General features: G+C 41.5%; 2 long non-coding RNA genes and 1 pseudogene across 2 annotated transcripts; 1 reads left to right on the top strand and 2 right to left on the bottom strand.

Annotated features, from left to right (window-relative positions):
* The first annotated feature begins 2,268 nt into the window (after positions 1–2,268).
* On the top strand, positions 2,269–6,895 carry LOC144294185 (uncharacterized). The gene is made up of 2 exons (XR_013361630.1): positions 2,269–2,944; positions 3,365–6,895. It is a non-coding gene; the product is annotated as an uncharacterized LOC144294185 (long non-coding RNA).
* LOC144294186 (uncharacterized) lies at positions 6,715–10,945 on the bottom strand. Its single transcript, XR_013361631.1, has 3 exons — positions 10,920–10,945; positions 7,920–8,006; positions 6,715–7,762 (listed from the first exon to the last, which is right to left on the bottom strand). It is a non-coding gene; the product is annotated as an uncharacterized LOC144294186 (long non-coding RNA).
* A 258-nt stretch (positions 10,946–11,203) lies between these two features.
* On the bottom strand, positions 11,204–16,377 carry LOC144294267 (epithelial splicing regulatory protein 1 pseudogene; annotated as a pseudogene).
* Between the last annotated feature and the right edge of the window lie 3,350 nt (positions 16,378–19,727).

Below are 19,727 nucleotides of genomic sequence, written 5' to 3' on the forward strand. Positions count from 1 at the left end.
GCCGCCGCCGGAGCCCCCGCCGGCCCAGGGAGGACAGTTCCCAGCCGAGGCCTCCCGTCCGCTGCCTCCTGACCGTGCAGTTGGCGTCCTCCCACGGGGAGGAACGCGGTTGAGAACCGGAGGACTCTAGCTTGCCGACCTCACTCGACGAGGGCGACGCGCGGCCCACCCAACTCCGAGAGGTGTGGCCCGAGAGTCCGGGGAAGGGGCACCTGCAGGAGCTTCCGTCGCGACCCCCCCAGGTACGCGCGTGGTTCCCGACACCCGCAGCGCCGACGTGGGCTTGTCGCCGTTTCAGACCTCCCCAGTCAGGCTCCCTGGACCTGGAGACCGCCTGAAATTCGGATTCTGTCGGTCTGGGCTGGGAACCCACCTCCTAAAGTGTCCCACTGACTCCTGCCGCAGGAGCCCCTGCTCTGAATCGGTTCCTTTTCTCAGCTCACCTCACCCCTGCCCGGTCCGTAGCAGTGGCGTAGTTCAGGAGGGAAGGTGCGTGTGCAGTCTTCACTGCTGGAGCATAAAGATCAGTATCATAACTGGGGTGCTGGTAACATCGTACAGGTTTGTTTGTTTGTGTGTTTGTTTGTTTTATAAGAAATGGGGCTTTTATTGTTCCTGAGGGTTTTGTTTGCTTTTTTTTTTAATAATAAATTTATTTTTTACTGGTGTTCAATTTGCCAACATACAGAATAACACCCAGTGCTCATCCCGTCAAGTGCCCCCCTCAGTGCCCATCATCACCCAGTCACCCCCACCCTCCGCCCTCCTCCCCCTCCATCACCCCTAGTTGTTTCCCAGAGTTAGGAGTCTTCATGTTCTGTCTCCGTTTCTGATATTTCCCACACATTTCTTCTCCCTTCCCTTCTATTCCCTTTCACTATTATTTATATTCCCCAAATGAATGAGACCATATAATGCTTGTCCTTCTCCGATTGACTTATTTCACTCAGCATAATACCCTCCAGTTCCATCCACATCGAAGCAAATGGTGGGTATTTGTCATTTCTAATGGCTGAGTAATATTCCATCGTATACATAGACCACACACATCTTCTTTATCCATTCATCTTTCGATGGACACCGAGGCTCCTTCCACAGTTTGGCTATTGTGGACATTGCTGCTAGAAACATTGGGGTGCAGGTGTCTCGGCGTTTCATTGCATCTGAATCATCGGGGTAAATCCCCAACAGTGCAATTGCTGGGTCGTAGGGCAGGTCTATTTTTAACTCTTTGAGGAACCTCCACACAGTTTTCCAGAGTGGCTACATCATACAGTTTATAAGCCCCTTCCACCTTCACATACTGGTCAGCAGATCCGTAGTGAGTGCCTGACCCTGTGGGGGGCTGCCACAAACAGGCTCAAACTTAAGACACATACTTAAGGAAGAACAAGTGATTGATGCTAAAATAAAAGGAACAAACACTTGTCCCCAAGACAATGAACTAGGACACAGACAGGAAAAGACTACCTACTTTCTTTTTTAAGGTAAAAGCTGGAATTTGAACCCACATCCGATATACTATAGGTCTCATTTTTCAGCTTATAAAGTTTTTGAAGTGTACTGAAAAGATATCTCCTTTCCTTGTTCCAAATGTCAATGACAAGGCTATAGCCTTGGAATTATCATTCCAAAGTGATTAATCCCTTTGTGAATTAAAACTTTGCTTTTAGGGGCATCTGGGTGGTCATTCCGTTAAGTATCAGACTTCTGATTTCAGTTTGGGTCATGATCTCAGGGTTGTGAGATTGAGCCCTGCCTTGGGCTCTGTGTTGAGCATAATCTGCTTAAGATTCCCTCTCTCTCTCTCTCTCTCTCTCTCTCACACACACACACACACAAACACACACACACAGAGTCTCCCTCTGCCCCATCCTACCCATACCTTAAAACAAACAAACCGCTTTACTTTTAAAATACAAATACTCTGGGGCATTAAAGTGCAGTGAGGCATGACAACCATTCACATGTAAGTGTAAATTAATTTACTTATCTACTTCTCTTCTAACAGCTAGCTGGCAGCCTAGGGAGTGAGACTTCACATGTCTGGGTTGGAGGGGACCTTTTAAAGTCTGATTATTGCTGAGAAGGAAGGGGAGGGGCAGGAGGCACCTGCAGGATCTACTGACTCACTCCCTCACAGTCTGTGCCACTGTATTTAAAATATAGCCAATTGACTATTACTGTCTAATCCTAATGACATTTTATTTTTTTTAATTTTTATTTATTTATGATAGTCACACAGAGACAGAGAGGCAGAGACATAGGCAGAGGGAGAAGCAGGCTCCATGCACCGGGAGCCCGACGTGGGATTCGATCCCGGGTCTCCAGGATCGCGCCCTGGGCCAAAGGCAGGCACTAAACCGCTGTGCCACCCAGGGTTCCCCCTAATGACATTTTAAAGTTTGTCTTTCTTCGTATCTGTCTTGGCCTGTCCTAATTAGAGATGGCATGCTCTAAAGGTTTGGGACAGCCGATTTAGAAAACTGCTTGGCACTTTCATATAAAGTTAAACCTACATCTCTCCTATGATAGAGGATTCCACTTCTACATGTATATCCAAAAGAAATAAAACTCACCTCCAAAACAAGATTTGTATGCAAATTTCATAGCAGCTTTAGTCACAATAGTTAAAATTGGAAGCAACCCAAACATCATCCACAGATGAACAGAAACACAAACTGTGTCATAGTCACACAATGGAATGCTATTTAGCAATCAAAGGAATGAACTACTGATACACTCAATAATGTGGTTGCCGAGTGAAAGAAGCCTTATACAAAAGAGTTTATACTTTATGATTCCATTCATATGAAGCTCCACAGGGGCAAAACTAATCTGTGGTGACAGTAAATACTATGCTTACCTTTGACAGGGCAGAAACACAAAGGAACTTCTGACGTAATGGGAATGTTCTATGTTTTGATGAGAATGGTGATCACATGTGAGTATACATTCGTTAGACCCCACTGAACTTATGCTTCAAATCTGTGCATTCCTTTGAATGTTATTTATGCCTTAATAAATAGCAAATACTTCAGAATTTGCCCTAAAGAATAAATTGGCTTAATAGAAGAAAGCTCAATAAAAAGACCACATATAGAGATGTGGGCAGGGTTGAGAGAACCAATAAGAAACAGTAAAGGTCTTGGGACTGTCAACAGTAGGAAGCCATCACAACTTGAGGTCTGAAGGTAGGAGGGAAGGTGAGGTGTTACCAAAACTCAGCAAGAGCCACAGACAGGAAAGAAGTTTCCTGAAAGGAATGTTAGTTATACATAAAGGAACAAAAATCGCTGCTGCTTATCCAGTAGGAAGGGAATGGGGAAGAAATACCCTAACATCTTTTCCTTTGACTCCTCAGATTCCTCCTTATGCCTCCTATTGGCTGAGCCATTTGATAGCTGCAAGGCAAAGGAGCACAGGTGCCAGAGTCCTTAGAGATCATCCCCTCAAGGTACAGAGTTGGTCAGAGAAGGGCAGGAAATGGAGCTGGAAAGACCATTGGAAAACAACCACATAGTCCATCTATTCTTTCTTTCACATGATGAAGAGAATTCAAAACAAAACGGGGGAAACATAAAGTCCTATCAGGTTCTGTATGTTGATTCAATCATATTCTCACTTGGAGCTTAACTGTAATACTAACCACCATCAGTGGTTATTTTCACATGAGTGCTATTTCACACAAAAGGCAAAGGGAAGAAGTAAGTAACAATAAAACATGCATGCTAGAGGCCCATTTCCATAACTGGTCATGAGGCCTTATTCGATAATCATGGCAATGTTCCCCCTTCCATTCTATGAGCATCTTGACCTACATGACGTTTTTTTTTTTTTTAACTGGTGGGAAACTTTAACTCATACTAAGAATCTATCTTTTTTAGTTTGCCATGGTTTCTTGCTGATTATTGTCACTGGACATGGGCGTCCCCTGGGATCTGGACATTGTCATCCATACCTTATTATGTAGCAGCTACCCAATTTTCCTTGGTAATCAGGATCAATCACCAGCCAGTACGGTGACCTTCTCTGTTTGCTGGAGAGCAATCTTTGCTTCCAAGTTACTAGCATATGGCTGTGTATTTACTGGTGAAAGTAGGTCTCCTTTGCCCTTTGCCCACCCAAACCTTTCAGTTCACCAATCTAAAGATTGTGGGGATGGTATCCAAAACTTTGGGAGGTGGGTTATTAGGTAAAATGGAAAGGAGGTCATTCCCACTTCTGCTCCTTGGTTTTTAGGCAGTGGATTCTGTCTATAAGAGAAATGACACCATGTATTGGCTGCTGGTTTAAGACACATCTGTATGCTGGGTAAATGCCCTAAGCTCTCAAAGTGTTGTCACCAGGTGTGACCTCACCTATCAAGCCACCTGCTTCTGGGTAATAAGGCATGCAGTAAAACTCTACTGCCCTACTGCCTTTGCTGCAAAATCAGTTTCTTGGTTCCAGATGATGTAATGCATGATTCTATGGCAATTGATGAAACATTCTATGAGTCCATGGTAGTCATGCTAGTAGAAGCAAAGAAGGCAAGGAAGGTAATATATCTAGAATAAGGATCTATTACAATGAGAACAAATAACTGTGACTGTGAAAAAAGGATCCAATACAAATAACCTTTCCCCACATACCCAACAGGAGGGGTCTACTAGGAAATGATGCTGTATGGGGACTCTTGGTGGCTTCTGCTGTTGGCACATTGGACACTCAGCAGTGGTGGTAATCAGATCAAATCTAAGAAGATGTTTGTATTATTCCACTATTGCATGGCCTCCATCTCTGCTGCCATCATCCCTACATATCTGCTTCCATTATAGAAGTACAGATGTGGCTGGAGAAGAGGTACCTGACAACTAGAGTGTGGGTCCCATTCTCCAAGTGTCCACCTGATTATTAAGGGCATCCTCTCCACTGAATGCCTCTGGGGGGCATGGGCTGCATATATCACAGGCTTCTAATTCCAAGAGGTCCGTGCTGATAACATTGTTATCAGTCTTCCAGTCTTGAACTTTTCAAGTCTCTGACCAATTATTTTAGGCATTATCCATAGATCTGTGCAGATTCATGAACAAGGCCATGAAAACCAAAGTTCTATCCATTGGGAGAATTTCCTTTTGCTACTTTTTTCTTCATTGTGGTAAAATATACTTAACACAAAACCTATCACTTTAATCATTATTGTAAGTATAATCTGTGACATTTGGTACATTCATGTTGTTGTACAACCATCACCGCCATTCATCTCCAGAAATTTTTCAGCATCCCTAACAGAAGCTTTGTACCCATTAAACAATAAATCCCATTTCTTCAGCCTCCCAGCCCCTGGTAACCACTGTTCTACTTCTAGTCTCTCCAAATGAACCATTTACTCGGCTAATAACTACCAAACAGGTACAAAAGCCTGTGTTGGTTTATTCTAGTAATGACAACATTCCAAGAAGAACAGGTATCAACACTTGTTTATCTTGAAGATGAGCCACTAATATTTTCCAAACTCTTCTGGCTTTTGCTCTGGCAAATGGGAAACACTGAATGACCAGACATACTGGTTCATACCTGTTGTTTACAGCTGTTGTCCCAGTATCCCATCCAATTTCATATTTGACCCAGATTTCTCATTTTCTGAAGAAATATTTTTTTTGTTCTGAAGAAATATTATTAATAGTAGAATTAACATTAAGTCAGAATGGTAGTCCTCGATCCTGTACTTCTTCTGGTTTGTGAATGTTCTCATCTAATAGTGTGTGAGATGCATGTGTAGTTCTCACTTGAAAAATGATTAAACATGAAAGCTATCTAGTGAACTATCTCATTTTCCCTGATCTTCTCCTAATGCCATGTAACCAACTTCTCACTTTTAAGGACAGTATGCAAACCAATCAATTATATAATCAAGTATGCTCAGTCCCAAGTGGCTTGGGACAACTCACTCCTTAGAGCCTGTGATTATGATAGGAAAAGTATTCAAACCTCCTGTCAGCCACTTAATTAGGTGATTTTCAGTGACCTGAGATGCATGAGGCCACCAGTCAGAAGGTCAGTAGGAAAAGTGAGACATGATAGGTTAGATTTATGTGAAATATGTGCACAAAATAGGGACTGGATAATTTGAACCTGGAGCAGTTAGTGTATACTTTGAATGCTCTTACTACTTAGAATGATCATTTATTGTACAGTGTAAATCTAGTTATTAGTTATTAGTTATTTTTAGTAACTATTTTGCAGTAAATCCTTTTGGTAACAATGAATTAAGAAAGGAAATGCATATTTAGTGAAAAATCAAGTACTGTATTTCCATTTATCAAGGCAGTTAGTAACGAACATGTTAAGTCGCCCAACATATTTGTCAGTATTTACCACTCATCATGGACCCGAGGAATATCTCTGACAACATGAAAATCAGAATATGTGAATCTACTAAAGAGGCATCAGCAATCATTCTAAAAGTTTGAGGGCAGCATTTAACATGTATAATATCCATTTACATATCATTCCATGAAACATGATTTTTCAATTCAAATGACTTTTAAATTAATTTCATTTTATTTCAAGTTTTCTTGTGCACGTACATTGATTCCATCAATGGTTAAATAATGCCAGCTTCACACAGTGTTATCAGGTACTTTAAGTAGAAAATCAGTCTACTCCAATTTTTTTTTATCAACTGTATACATGAAATCAATATAAACTTTTTGGAGGCTCATTCTGTCAAAGGAAAAACATTTGACATTATTTAAAGGCTATAATTTTTATTTTTTTCTAGTGATTATATACAAATTCTGGTGATAAAAATATCTACACTAAATTAAGAAACCTCTGGATGTTTCTAGAATTCTTGAATACATTATGATGCCTGTATGATCCATAATTTCACACAAGCTATGATATCCTATAGGCCTGAAAAACTTGCTCGGATTATTTATTTATTCACTATTGAATATATTTGACATATATATTTGTATATATGTAATTTGTATAAATTTAAGATGTACAAAATGTCATTTTGATACATTTATACATTGTAATATTATTGCCTTTGTATTCAATCACATTCCATAATTATGGCACAATATTGTTGTCTATATTATTTATAAAGTGCATTAGATCACTGTGGCTTATTCACTACTTGTTGCAAGTTTATACCCTTAAACAACATCAGTCTTATCTCCATCCCTAACTTGTATTATCTTATTATCTATTTGATGTTTCTTCCCTCTGTCGGATTTCTTCTTTTGGATTTCCTACATTTAACATTCTGGGTCTCCTGGATTCATTATCTAATTTTCTTGTTTTTTCCCTCTGGGGTTATGAGGATGGTCAAACACATGACACCCAACACTAGACAGATTAGACTGACAGCAGTTTAGTAGTCACTTATACTCACAGGGTAGGGAAGAAGGACACTGCATGCCATTTAGGGCCACATAGGGGTTGGCACTTGGGAACAGAGTGAGCAAGTAGGGGCTAAGTGACATAGGCTTTATTTATTTATTTATTTATTTATTTATTTATTTATTTTTTAATTTATTTTTTATTGGTGTTCAATTTACTAACATACAGAATAACCCCCAGTGCGCGTGACATAGGCTTTAAATAACAAGAATGTCAGGTGACCTCTGGTTCCTCTGGGAGGATGTGATTGTCCTGTTTGAATAATTTCCTCAGGCTGGTGGAGACCTGGAGCCTGCTACTCAGTGAAAAGCAGAAACTATGACTGGTCCCCGTGAGAAGGAGGGTTGTTTGGCTAGGGGACTTTATCCTAGGAATCACAATGAGAAGAAGAAATTGAGGTTAGCCATGTGAGGGCCTCCTGATTTTACCAGATGTCATGACCTAGGAGAGATAATTTAAGTGCTGGGTTTCATATCCTTGTTTGTTAAATGGGGATAATCATACCAATGCCTTATGGTTCTCACTATGATTAAATGAGATGTCCTATCACACTGTAAATGCAGCAAAGTAATTGGCTAAGCAATAGGTCTATAATTCTTCCTCTTCATTACCTGGGAGACACAAGGAAAGAAAGAAAGTGAGCCACTTAAATAGCTTTATAAACATTTAATGACAGACCTCCTAGCAAACAAATTGATGGTGTTGCTAGTGGGAGAGTCTTATCCTTGGAATGCTTTTAGAAGGATATACCCGGTTGTCTAGGATTGCCTATGTTAAACAAACTTATAATCTATGGATTCCTGGGGCATGTGTGCCTGGAGATATCATGTAAGTTATGGGACCATATAAATAGAAAACAGAGTTGTCGGGGATCCCTGGGTGGCTCAGCGGTTTAGCGCCTGCCTTTGGCCCAGGGTGCGATCCTGGAGTCCGGGGATGGAGTTCCACATCGGGCTCCTGGCATGGAACCTGCTTCTCCCTCCTCCTGTGTCTCTGCCTCTCTCTCTCTCTATGTCTATCATAAATAAATAAATAAATCTTTAAAAAAAAAAAAACAGAGTTGTGTCATGACTTAGATGGGTCCTTGCGTGTAGGTGTCATAGCACACATCCCTTGATAACCTCATCTGTTGGAAGGTGGACAATGCAGGATCACTTTGTACCTGACGAAAACCTGTAAGATGATAGAGGCCTAAAGAAATGAGAAATAAGAACAAAAAACTCGGAAAAGATAGAAACAATGCGGGGAAAAGAAAACTTCAACACAATAACCTTACTGCTCTCGTGGAGATTATACAGCGTTAAAAAAATGTTGAACGGGCATTGTACCCTGTTGAAAAGAAGGCCACAGGCCCCAAATGGCATCACTTAAGTCACCAAATCTGCACTTAATACCTAATTGCAGTTTCAACTTCCTCCAAAATGTAGTCTCAATTGGTCAATCAGGAATTTTCTGATCAGCATCTATGAGGAATCTATCACGGGCACTCTCTCCATCCCCTCAAAAGAAGATGAGGTAATCCACCTTAGAAGACCCATTGTCTTTCCCCTAAGGAAAGGTGACCTAGCCTGAAACAATCCTTTCTTTTCTTTTGCTATTAACTTCTTGCCCCATCCTTCTTCCTATAATAACCTTCCATTTTGTACAACTCCTGAGAGTTCCTCAATGGGGTAAGATGCTGCCTATCTAGTTCATGAATCATTTATGAATCATTTAATAAAGCCAATTAGATCTTTATGCATTTACTTGGCTAGATTTTCTTTTTAGCAACCCCTCCCCTTCAAAAGGAATATTTAGAGGAAAAAAAAAAAGATTTCTTAGGAATTAAAGTTTAAGATCAGAAATGGAAAACTCAATAGATGGGTTTGAAGATTAAACTGAGAAATCTCCCAATAACTATAGTGAAAAGACAGAGATAGTAAATATGGGAGAAAAATAACCCCCAGAATGCTCTTCCCCTGCACTCCCTTCCTTCATCTTTCTACATGCCCCCTTGAGGCACACCAAATACCTATTCCGCAAGTAATAAACTTAACACATGTTCATTTAACAAAGGCAAGTTTCTGTGAAAAGTCCAAAGTCCACCCAAAGGTTTCGAAAATTTCTGAGACCTGGGTTTTGAATTCCTGCCCCCACTTCTGGTTCTACTGTGACTGCCCTTTTATTTCCACCTAGTATCCACTCAAATGTGGACTTCATGTTGGTATACCTTTTTCTTTACATTTACCAAAACTATTCACTTAAGGCTTTACCTACCAGTCTTTGATCAAAAGATTTAGAAAAGTGAAAGTGTATTTTTGTGTAAATGCAAACAACTTAAAATGGAGTATTAGACTTCCCTATTCTTTTTTTTCCCCCTGAAATCCACTTTTATTCATATAAAAAAAATTCCCAAAGGATAGAGAAAGCATGTGACCCCCTATTTCCCAGAGCTCAAAGTCTCTGCCAGTGTTCCCTGGGGAAGTGAGGGAGAGCTCCCACTCTGGGGCAGGGGTCTTATGGGGGTAAAAGCCTTGTGGCCCGTAGTGGCCAAGTGCCTTCCTCAGGACCAAAGACAGGAAGGAAGGCCTGGGGACTCCTGCCCCCAGGAGGGTGAAGGGAGGGAGTTAGTGTGGGGTGTTTGCCCCAGTTTAAAAAAATCGAATTTCTAAAGATAAAAAGTTTAAAAAAAAAAACAAAAACCATTAGTGTCTTAGCTTCCTGCCCTCCCAGCACTCATCCTGTGGCCACCTCTTGCTCAGAGCTTTTTTTTTTTTTGAGATTAAACAGGCAGGTTTTTATTATCAAATGTAACAATTCTACGAAAACTCAGTGGTATTGTGGTAAAGTATTACTTCCTATCTTAAAGTCTTTCAGAGCTTTGGGCAGACAGCATCTTAAAGCATCTGGTATAAACAACTCTTTTTCTGATCTTAAGTGCCAGTTGTCACCAATCTTCACGCAAAATGGTTTTCTGGTGTTTTTTTCCTACTGCAGTTAAAGGGCTATTGCTGGTCAGATGAAGAGGGAACGTTTGGCTCTCCATTCAAGATGTTAAAGTAATGCAAAGTAAATAAAAATAGCAGCCACATAAATCTGCAGGGCATTGCATCCAAACACTAAGGACAGCAGGAGGAACTTAAGAAACGCATGTACATTTAATCAAATCATATTTTCCTCTTTGGAGTTACGCGAGGCAGCAGGACTAGCTAGCCAGTGTCTAATATTGCACTTTTGTAGCTAAACATATAGTGCTAAACACTGACAGCATCAATAGCTGCTCTAACCGCTTCAGTGTTTACCTCTCAGTCCAGCATGCTGACTATAATCCTATGCTTTTAAAAGTTTTAATTATTTGATAGTTAAGGCATTAGAGAGAAAGGTTTAAGGCTCTAAATATATACAAGCATTCACTTCAGTTAGTATATTGCTTTCTAGAATACACTGTTCAAATAGTCTGATTTTACAATATTAAAAATGGGATTTCTCTTATTAAAGTCCAAATCATCAGTAATGGGAAAAGTACAATATAAAATAATACTTACGAAGCCACAATGTTCCTTACAGTTTATTTTTTTTTTTTTTATTTTTTTTTTTTTTATTTTTATTTTTTTTGTTCCTTACAGTTTAAACTAGAAATGAGGGATCCCTGGGTGGCTCATTGGTTTGGCGCTTGCCTTTGGCCCAGGGCGTGATCCTGGAGTCCGGGGATTGAATCCCACGTCGGGCCCCCTGCATGGAGCCTGCTTCTCCCTCTGCCTGTGTCTCTGCCTCTCTGTGTGTCTCTCATGAATAACTAAATAAAAATATTAAAAAAAAATAAACTAGAAATGACCAACTACACATAGCTGCCTCATTTTTGTTTTCGCATTTTGGCCCCTAGTTCATTCTTATTTACAAACTGGTACATGCTGAAGAAAAAGATGCAACTTTTAAGCTATGAATGTTTGGTGGTGGGTGTGCAAGATCTTCTGATTTATCCCAAAGTGTGTTAAAAGTCAAGTTTCATTGGCTTAACTGCAAAACATCATGAGGGCCAAGGCAGTGGGAAAATATTCATTTTATTTCTTAAGTTTTTGACTTAAAGATACCAAGACCTTATTCTTGAATGACTTATTTTATTTTAAAGATTTTATTTATTTATTCATGACAGACACAGAGAGAGAGAGAGGCAGAGACACAGGCACAGGGACAAGCAGGCTCCATGCAGGGAGCCTGACGTGGGACTCCATCCCAGGTCTCCAGGATCACACCCGGGCCAAAGGTGGCGCTAAACTACTGGGCCACCGGGGCTGCCCTCTTGAATTCAAGACTTAGTAAGAGGGCACACTTGTGCAGAAGACCGAGAGATGGAGAACGAACAATGGAAACACACAAAGGAAGATTCCACGACAGAGTTCCTAATGGAGATGGTAGACACTAATATTTTTTGTCCAAGACTTAAAACTTAGGAAACATGCATGATGCCATGTTAGCTGGAAGTAATGGCATCCACCTGATTTCAAATTCACATTTTAAATGCCTGTCTGCAACCAGCAAGGAGCCAGGCATGCTGCTTGCTACAAGGATTTGGCTTTACTGGCTCAAATTTTTTACTCTACCCAAAGATAGGGCAAAAGCCCACTGTCCAATCATGTTTGCTGAAAATACTGCAGTCTGAGTGTAGACAAACTTCCCCTGACGTTGCTAGAAGTTGTCATATCTGACAGTTTCAGGATCACCACACATCTTTCAAACACTTCTTTTCTGAGGATGGTCTAACTGCTGGGGCCCTTAAATACAAACCCATTCTTTGCGTAGAGTCCTGGCCTGGTCATTTGTGTGTACAAGTCCATCACTGGCTGCATACTGGTAACCTTGAAGAAGTTAAGAATTTCCTTAACTCCAGGATTGTAGGCCAGGCCCTGCATTCTGACCACTGTGCCAGGCTGTGGAGGGACACCGCTAAGATTAGCAGCTGTAGGGAAGTAGCCAAGACTAGTGGGCAAACCTGGGGAGCTGGGATAGCACGCAGTGTAGTTCATGAATAGCTGGGTGCCCGCTGGGGAGTACACGGTGGAGGGCTGTAGCGCCCAAAGATTCAAAAGCACGGAGGGCTGATAAATGGCAGCTTCCATAGGAATGACTGCTGCAGGAGCTGGAAATGTGGAGGAGGGAGGAAACAGGCATGGTAACTTACATGGCGGTGGGGATAGCCATTTCGATTTAAAGTGCCCCCCTTTAATACAAAGTTCATCTCAGCTGAACACTGAAAGACTTCAACATATCTGTCCTTCATGGTTTTTTTAATGACACTTCTGTGCAGCCATAAATGCTCTGTCCGCAAACTTCATCTGGATAAAGGCATCTCCTGATGGGCGGCCCTGGTGATTCAATACCACGTGCACCCCATGCGTTCAAATACCCGTAGAAAACTCCCCAGGACGTCCAGGATGTCCTCAATGGTGGCCACATAGGGAAGGCCACAAAGGCATATACAGTCTCTTAACATTCGTAGGGGGCACGAATTGCTTAGGTAATATTGGAATAACGGTGGGGGGGGGGTTGGAAGTGGAATAAGAGGGGCCAAAGAGAATCGGTTCAGCACTTGCTGGACTTTAGCTGCTGTGCTCCTGAAGAGTTCAATGTATCTTTTACCCAACAAGTCTTATGCTTCCTCAATGCATTCTGTGTATATTCTTCACAGGCAAAGAGGACAAAGGCACCCCCTGTTGGCCTACCATCTGGATAGGTAACAAAGAGGATGTCTTCCTTCCCCCCAGTGATGGGGCAGTGCTGTCCGAAGAAGGCCACCACGTCATCTGCCGTGGCCGTAAACAGGAGCCCCGCATGCAAACAATGACTTGATTTTCCTTGGAGAGAAACTGGGCTACCTCATTAGATGTACCACCAGCAATTTTTTTTTAAAGATTTTATTTATTTATTCATGAGAGACCCAGAGAGAGAGAGGCAGAGACACAGGCAGAGGGAGAAGCAGGCTCCATGCAGGAAGCTTGACGTGGGACTCGACCCCAGGACTCCAGGAGCATGCCCTGGGCCAAAGGCAGGCACCAAACTGCTGATCCACCCAGGGATCCACTACCACCAGCAATTTTTTTTCCATGTTATCCATGTTTATTATTTATTTATTTATATAAATTTATTTTTTATTGGTGTTCAATTTGCCAACATATAGAATAACACCCAGTGCTCATCCCAGCAAGTGCCCCCCTCAGTGCCCATCACCCAGTCACCTCCACCCCCCGCCCACCTCCCCTTCCATCACCCCTAGTTCGTTTCCCAGAGTTAGGAGTCTCTCATTTTCTGTAACCCTCCCTGATATTTCCCACTCATTTTTTTCTCCTTTCCCCTTTATTCCCTTTCACTATTTTTTATATTCCCCAAATGAATGAGACCATATAATGTTTGTCCTTCTCTGATTGACTCATTTCACTCAACATAATACCCTCCAGTTCCATCCACGTCAAAGCAAATGGTGGGTATTTGTTGTTTCTAATGGCTGAGTAATATTCCTACCACCAGCAATTTAAAGAAAATCTTCACCTGTTGCTTTGTAAACTTCAATGTACCGGGTCCCCATGTGATATTTGTGCCTCTGTAATGCTAGGTCCCTGTGTTCCTCACTTACAAACCTCACCAGAGCTTCTCCGTTCCTTTGACCCTGGGCATTCAAAGTGCTGCACCTCCCTTGGCAATATTGAGTCCTTTGAAGAATCTTGCAATATCTTGATCTGAAGACTGCTACGGTAGACCTCGCGCCCAGACTATGGTGTTGTTATCAATAAATTCCATCTTGCTGCAAGTGCCACTTTATACTTTGTAATTTACTCTCTCTGGATCTGAAAACATGTGATTATAAGGCTCTGAAATCATTGCTAAAATTATATTCCCCAAATCTTCAACCTGAAAGGCTCCATACCGGGAGACCAAACTATTCTTCTCAAAGTTTAAACACTCTGTCATTGCTGCAACATCCAGTTTATCAATGTCAGGTGAGCCAGGGCAACACTTCTTGAATTCTTTTTGAAGGTCAAAAAAGGAATAGAAGCATTCAGGCAATAATACATTCTTCTTGGAAGCCTCAGGATGCAGGATTTGCCGGACATGAAGCTGTCCATCAGTACAGAGACAGAAGGAGGTTCCAACCCCAATATTCAGTTTGTTGCTTACTGACTGGTTAAACTGTCAGAGGGCTTGGTCCAGCTGCGGGGAGGAGGACAGACTTTCTGCATTGATCTTGGTCTCATCTTTATAGTCCTCCATCAGCTCCAACTGATCCGGTCTGACTAGTACTTTGTGCAACTGTCCCACCTACTTTTTGGCCAGATCCACGACTTTCCATAAGAGCAGGATCAGCTCTTTCTCATCCAAGCCCAGCTTGGCCCCGGTCGCCCCAGCAGTGATCCCAAAAAGCACCACCAAGTAATCCGGAGATGCCTTGACGATAGGTGGGGAGGGGGAGAAGGAGTTTGGGAGACGGTGAGGTGGTCCTATTGGTCACTCTGCCATCTTCTGTGGTCACCTTGTTTTGTTCTTCTTTCTCCGCCCCCCCCCCCCCCCCCGTCTCCTCAACTCTCTCCTACCCCCAAACCCATCCCCTTTTCAGATTCCCTCCTCCCCTAGTTTCCTACCATTACATACACACACACTACTCATAAACATTCTGTGGTCATTAAATTTGTATTTAAGAAATGGAGTGAGCTTAGGCCCTCCCTGAGAGTCTCATTGTTTCTATTCAAAATATTTTGCTTTGGTTCATTTCAGATTCATGCATTAAAAAAAAATGCCTGGCTATGCTCAAATCCCTAGATAATCCATAGACTAGTCTATACTGTCTATACTGTCCAACTTGTTATCTAATGGTTGTAGGGGAAGTTGTTTTTCTGTTTAAAAATCTGACCAAGTACTCTAATGGCCTACATCATTCAACAGGATCTCTTGGAATAACCACTAAAGATTTTAAAATTTAATTAGCTTACCGGCGTCATTTATATCTTGTTATGTCCAGGTTTCTCCTGGGCAGATAGAGTCAGAAGGCCAAATATTGATCATAGTTTTCTTAACAGTGAAGTAATGAGTAATGATTGTCCTAAATAAACTTAGTGTATCACTTTGGTACTGGAAATTCATTTCTCAATGTTATACGTGCACTAAGAAGTAATTGCCTTTTATTGATCACCTATGATAACCAAGCATTGTAATGCATGTGTTATCTCTAATCCTTATAAGAACTCCATAGTCAGGTTGCAAATGAGAACATATTCGCTTTTTTCTATGTAGGTTATGCAAATTACCCAAGGTCATACAGCTAGCTTGTCAAAACTGTATATTTGATTCTCAAATCTCTACTCTTACCTTTTATAAACCCTGTAAGCATTTCTTCTTATTAAATTAGGATTATGTTCTAGAAAGTCAGACTCTAATGTAGACAGTCTAATGACAACAGTCTAATGTTGTCCAGATGTGAGAAGGAAACCATAAGTAACCTCATGAACACCTTGTAACTGTAACAGCTTAGGTCACTGTGCTGTAATTATGTATTGATGGGTCTATCCCTTTCTCTGGAGAATAAGTTTCCAGGGGGTCTTACCATCCTCTTTATCACCAGTGTCTAGTACGGCCCCAATTCCATGCCTGCCACATAAAGGTGCTCAATAAACGTCTGGTAAAAGAATGAGTGAGGTACTTTCCATGGTATTGGGGACACTCCGTTTCCCATGGTCCACCTGGATGAACACCTGCTCATCTTTCTTGATTCATTACCAGCAACACCGCCTTTGTGAAGTCCACTTTGTAACTTAGTCCAGTCTTTCCATTGATGACTCTCTCCTTTGTGCTTCCACTGTAGCCTGAACAGTTGTCTCTTAGTAATTATGGCTCTTTAATGCAACAATTATTTGGCAGATCTCTCTCTCCAGTCTGAGGACTAGTCTATGCCTTTTCTGTGTTGTTATCTCTGCTGCCTTGAGAAGTACCGGGTTCATAGTAGTTTCTCAGGTTCATAGTAGTTTCTCAATCTATGTTTGATGATGTTATGTGTGTGATGTTAATCATAAACAGCAATCTGTTGTTAACTCATCGAAGGATCCCAAGAAGAGAGCACGGCAAGTGTTACGGGAATGCTCTCAGTATAATCAGGAACTTGCCAGGGGATTACATGGGTCTCTTCTTAGCATCTTCTCTTTAGGGCAATGACCATGGCCTTTTATGTCTCCCTATCTCTGGTAGCTAATACAGTGCCTAGCACAGTAGGCATTTAATTAACCTTTGAAGAATGGAAGGATGAATGAATGAGCTTCAAAAGCAATAGATACCAGCAAATGTAAAATTTCAAGTGTGATGGATCTGAAGCAGGCTCACAAATCATCTACCACCAGCCTGAAGCCACATAATAAAAAAATCACTGCACAATGTAGCATTTACATGCAGGCTGCCTTTAGGGCTATGGAGGTTGTGGGCTGGTCCTGAATAAACACAGGCTGCACTGAAGAGCCATTGTGGGCACTAGTAGTTCTTTCAAGTGCCTCTGGGGTCTGAAGTTGATTTGTAGCTGAAGCCAAGTCCCTGCCAAGCCCCTCTTTTTTTTTCTTTCTTTTTTTTTTTTTTTTTGCAATTGAATTATTAACTAAAAGAAAATCATCCAGAGTAGCTGTTAGCAGTGGGCTGCTGGTGCTAGAGAATTTTTATTTTGTTTACTCAGAGTGTTTGCACCTAATCTAATGAAAGGTAGGAATGAACCTGCAGAAAGCAATTCAGAAGCCTTGGCCCCAGAGGAAGGCAGGCTTTGGACTTGACAGGAAGGCCATTCGGGGCAGCCAAGGATTGGGGCTGCAGTACTACCCCTTAGAATAAGGCTTACTTCTGGGGACATGTCACAAGTTACTGCTGTGCTGGCTTGTCATGGGCCCCTGGTGGGGGGCGGGGGGCTGTGATCCAGTCTCCCAAATATCTCCAAAAGTCCCTGGTTTGAGTCCTGCAGCTTTCATGGAACACTTTGATCCTTGTTGAAATACAGATGCTACTGAGAGGGACGACTTTGGAGTCAGCAGAACTGAGTTTAAATTTGACTTTTGCAACTTAATATCCATCATGGAGACATAAATTTGCATCTCTGGTCTCAGTTTCTTTACCTATAAAATGGAGGTGATAATGCTACCTCACATTTAGGGTTTTTGAAATTGGAATTACTTGATAAATCACAAATCTTTCTACACATAAAATGACTACCCATAATAATTTCTACATGCATGGTACCTTAGCATATTGCCTTGCTCTGTAAACTACTTAAGGGCAAAGGCTGTGTCTTCCTTTACATCTGCAGCTTCCAGCTCAGTACGTGGCACAGAATAGGTGCCCAATAAAAGGTAGGTGAATTGAGCAAGGACAACTTGTGGCAACAGGAAGGATAAGTACACTCCAGTCTTTTACCGTGTCTAATGTCAAGATCCTTACTTCCTTTAAGATAACAGAGGAACTGCTGAACTACATCCTTTTGCTCTGGGAAAACAGAGTACATCCTACTCAATTTCCAGTGCAACTCTCAGCCATTAAACAAGATGACTACTAATCTGGGAATTGTTCATTCCTAGATCTCCTTTAGATAATAGAGTCCTGTTGTACCCATTAATATAAATGTCACTGTCAAGCTATGCACCCAAATCTTTAATTCCAGAAGAATGGTCATCATATACATGAAACATGGTGACAAGACAGGGAAAATCTGGCCTAATGGTGTGACATGTTAAATATCTCTAGTCTTAGACCATATGTTGATTTTGGCTTTTTACCGAAGTTTAGCAAAGGCATACATATTTTAACACTACCTTCAAGAAATAGCATTGATAGAAGGGCCCAAGATGCCTGGCCATCAGAAAACTAGATCCCCCTCATAGACTGTCATCAAACCTATTGTTAGGTTAATTATTCTGTTGCTCACCATTTGTTGCTCTATAAGCCCCAATAATGGAGAGGTGCCTGCTAAGCAGAATTCCATTATTTTATTTGGGTCCAATACCTCTTTCCTTATACATAGTTGTTCTTTGTGTTTAGAATGCTTCCTGTTGGGCAGCCCCGGTGGTGCAGTGGTTTAGCGCCGCCTGCAGCCCGGGGTGTGATCCTGGAGACCCAGGATCAAGTCCCATGTTGGGCTCCCTGCATGGAGCCTGCTTCTCCCTCTGCCTGGGTCTCTGCCTCTCTCTCTCTCTCTCTCTCTCTCTGTGTCTCTCATAAATGAAATGAAATGAATAAAATAAAATAAAATAAAATAAAATAAAATAAAATAAAATAAAAATAAAAATAAAAGAATGCTTCTTGTTGGCCAAGCTGGGGGCTCTACCTCCACACTTCCAAAAGTTGTCAAGCTTGGGACCAAATGTGGGCCCTGATGGAAAGAGTCTGCATAGGGTTGTTTTGGTCCTATCATACAAGGCTATCTGGTAAGGCAAAGATACTTCAAAAGGAAGACAGAGGTTTCTGTGAACATCCAAAGACTGAGAAAAGAGCTGTAAGAGTTCCCAAAACAGATACATCCACAGGGACATGGGAACCCAAATAGGTGGAAACTTAATGCCAAGCAAAGCTGTGCATTTCTTTAAGTGTCTAGTGCCAATTTCTTAAAAAAACAAACCTGTATTTGTAAATGTAAGTGGTGGTGGGACTTTACTTTAAAGTGGAAAATACAGAAGACCAGCTAGATGGACAACTTCCAGGAGAAGCCAAGGGACTTAAAGTACACAGAATTAAAGTGGAAAATAAGCCATGGACCCACTGGGAGTTGAGGGACAGGGATGAATATCTTCATTAAATAATGTTCAAAGGAATAGTGGGAGGTAAAAATAAACATGTGCGTTCATCACAATCCACCTATTACCTTTGTTCAAAATACCAACTCATCTACTTTAAATATTTTTTATTCATTCTGGAGCTTCAGTTTACTGTCTAAAGATATGTATCAAGCTTTGTGCAAATATTTTCTTTCTAATATGTATTGGAACATAAAACCACTCATTGCTGAGTTAATCAGCAATAATTAGGTTAAGTCATCCATAAATAACAGTATAGACTTTTTTTTTATTTTTTTATTTTTTTTTTATTTTTTTTTTTTAAAGATTTTATTTATTTATTCATGATAGTCACAGAGAGAGAGAGAGGCAGAGACACAGGCAGAGGGAGAAGCAGGCTCCATGCACCGGGAGCCCGATGTGGGATTCGATCCCGGGTCTCCAGGATCGCGCCCTGGGCCAAAGGCAGGCGCCAAACCGCTGCGCCACCCAGGGATCCCAGACTTTTTTTTTTTTAAAGTAGGCTCCATGCCCAATGCGGGGCTTGAACTCACAACTTTGAAATCAAGAGTC

The sequence above is a fragment of the Canis aureus genome, chromosome 22, assembly GCF_053574225.1.
Source record: "Canis aureus isolate CA01 chromosome 22, VMU_Caureus_v.1.0, whole genome shotgun sequence".
In the NCBI taxonomy this organism is placed as follows: Eukaryota; Metazoa; Chordata; class Mammalia; order Carnivora; family Canidae; genus Canis; species Canis aureus.